Raw genomic sequence first — 3,315 nt, 5'->3', positions numbered from 1 at the left:
CACATGTGCACTTGTACTTAATATACATCACACACACACACACACACACACAAATAAATAAATAAATAAAATGTAAACTTAAAATATATTAAAAATGTAAAAATCACTCTCAGCTGTGGACCACACGGAATCAGGCAGTGGCTAGCTTAGCCTTATGGGCTGTATTTAGCCATCTCTGCGTTAGAACTGTTGTGCATATGCACTGGGAGGGTCTTTAAAAAAGCATCCCCTTGTAACAGCAACAAAACAAAAAGTTCACAATAGAAGCATAGCCAACAGATAGTAATCTGGAATGTGTTCATATGATGGAATAGTGATTCAGAGAATTTGGGTCCTTTCTTAGGGCTCTCAGTCTCAATAAAAAAAATTAAGAATGGGCCTCCTCAAAAGGAAGCCTGATGACAATTTTATTAGTTTAAAATAAAAATCCTCGGAGCAAGTGAGCAGTAAATCTCAGCAGCTGCAGAGAGGGAGCGAATAGAGGAGTGAAGGAGGGGGGGAAATGCCTTTTAAAGCCAGCATGGAGGGTAGACACAGTGGACTAGCAGCCACAGGGGGGAAGCTTTGGAGAAAAAAAGTAAGGAAAGCCAAAATGTTGGGAGTAGGAAGCCCAGTGTTAAGGAAAGCATGCTTAGAAAAGAGATAGATGGAAGAAAAGGAGAGGTTTTAATTTTCTGAAGAATTCAGCAAAGTGGACAGACTTGCAAAGTTGCATGTCCGTTGCCCCATAAGCTACAGCTTTAGGAGTCAAGGATTCTGGGCAGGAAAAGTTTTCCATCTCATTAACACACTAATCATTCGGCCTATCTCTTTAGCATGGCTTAAGGTGTGGTCCCCTGGCCAGGTGATTGACTGGCTCAACCGGAATGCTCTGTCTCTGCTCAGGCCAGATATGCTGTTTTTTGTTTTGTTTTTTTTTTTAAATCAGTTTCTGCTTAACAAGCCTTTAAAATTGTTACTGTAAAATACTACATGGCACCCAAAGTGCAGACAGCTCCATTTGTCAGTACGGCTGGCTCTCAGCCATACATTAACAGTTCTTCATGATAGGTAGAGAATGGGCGGGAGCGAGCGGCGCAGATGGAGAGCATGAGCGGTGGGATGAAGCACGGAGGCTCAGATGGAATCCTCACAGATTTATTTCGCTCGGGGCACCTTTCCCTCGGGAAGGGAAAGATGTCCACGAAGGGAAAGAATGTAAGGGAAGAGAAGGGAAGGGAAGGGGGAAAGGGAAAGGGGAAAGGGGAAGGGGAAAGGGGGAAGGGGGAAGGGGGAAGGGAAGGGAGTCAGGGAAAGATGTCCAATGTCCACGGGTTGTGAGCTGGGACTTTACATATGGGGGCTTTAGGGTGTGGAATCAGGGAGGGGGAAGCAGGTAGGATTAGGGTGTGGAAGTGTCTTCTTTTCCTCTTAAGATAAGAGGAACTCTGCTTATCTTTGGAGGTCAGAGGAAAGGCAGGCTGCTTCTCAGCAGAGTTTGTAGGTCCCTGTTGGGGAGGGGGAGGGGGCTGCTATTGGAACCCTAACACTTCATATTGATCAGAAAAAATCAATCACAGAAGAATTCACACAGTATGGTACAGTTATATAAAGGATTCAAAAAGTGAAATTTAGTGCATATATCATAAAAGGTAAGAAAATTGTGAAAATCAACTAAGTGGTTCACCTAGGAGTGAATGAGATACTTTAAGCTTCTTGGTTATTAGGGCTCATTTTACATTTTACCTTTTATTTACTTATTTTTTAGTGGGAGCAACCAAGGTCCTTGTACATGCTAGGCAACCTTTGAGCTACATTCCCAGTCCTATGTTTCCTAAATTTATTTTTAATTAATTAATTAATTTTGAGACAAAGTCTCACTATGTAGCCCTCATTGGCCTGGAGCTCACTATGTAGACCAGGCTGGCCTCAAACTAACAGAGATCCTCCTGCCTTTGCCTCTAGAGTGTTGGGACTAAAGGTGTGTGCCACCGCACCTGACTTCTTGTATTTTGAGCTGCATTATTTATAGAAATAATATGTCTATGAATATACATGTTTTTAAATTTTGCTTTAATCTTTTAAAAAGTACTTCTGTTGAAAATTCAAATTTGATGTAATGGCTCTTTCACAGGTTTAGGTTTTGAAGGCTCAGCAAATGGATCTTGGTTTTGTGGGAAATGGTGCCCTCTTCTGGCAACATGCTCACTGTTGTTACAGATTTTTCAATAGGAAATGTGAATTTAAAAAATATCAGAAACTGTAGAATTAATTACCTAAGAAACATTTTGTGAGGTATTCTATGCCTATTCTTAATAGATTAAAAGTATTTTATTTTTAGAACTCTCTAGAAAAAATTTATACTTGTATTTAATAATATGAGTTACTTTCATTTTTAAGAATCATCATTTTGCCAGGCGTGGTGGTTCACACCTTAAATCTAGCACTTGGGAGGCAGAGGCAGGCAGATCTCTGTGAGTTTGAGGCTAGCCTGGTCTACATAGCAAGTTCCAGGCCAGCTGGGGCTACAGGGAGACCCTGTCCCAAAAAGAAAAAAAAAAAAAAAAGAAAAATTGTCATTTTGGGGTGCTGAAGAGATGACTCAGTGGTTGAGAGTGCTTGATGCTCTTCCAGAGGACTGGAATTCAATTCTTAGCACCCATGTCAGTGGCCTTACACAGCCTGTAACTCCAGCTCCAAGGGATCTGATACCGTCTTCTGCTCTCCACAGGAGGCAACCATACTCACTTGCACATAGCCCCATACATGCACATAATTAAAAATAATAAAATAAATATACTTTAAATAAAATACCCATTTCAGACCAGGTGGTGCGGTGATACATACCTTTAATCATAGCACTCCAGAAACAGAGACAGGCAGATCACTGTGAGTTCAAGGCCAGCCTGATCTACATAGCGAGTTCCAGGGCAACCAGGGCTACATAGTGAGACTCTGTCTACAAGATTAAAAAAATAACAAAAATAAATCCCCATTTCTTTTACTTCAGGATATAAATACCGCAGACTTCTTCTTGGAAGACAGAAGGCACAACCACAGAAATGCTACACATGGGACACTCTGACCTGTAATGACACCATCGGAGACAGATGCTGAGTCTCTTCCACACTGGCAATAGCTTATATAATCTTGCAAGTATTTCAGGATTCTGTTTCTATTCAGAGAGGAAACATCTGCTCAGCTCTAATCTCTTACCCAAACTGACTCTGGTTTGCTTGAATATTTAACACATACCTTCTTACACATATACACATTACACAACTGTATGAAAATGACTTAAGCAGAAATTATCATTGTCGATAATTGCTAAAAATT

This window comes from Nannospalax galili, unplaced genomic scaffold (assembly GCF_000622305.1).
Source record: "Nannospalax galili isolate Female #2095 unplaced genomic scaffold, S.galili_v1.0 scaffold236, whole genome shotgun sequence".
Taxonomy (NCBI): Eukaryota; Metazoa; Chordata; class Mammalia; order Rodentia; family Spalacidae; genus Nannospalax; species Nannospalax galili.
The sequence above is the reverse complement of the archived record's forward strand: the minus strand, read 5'-3'. Positions refer to the sequence as shown.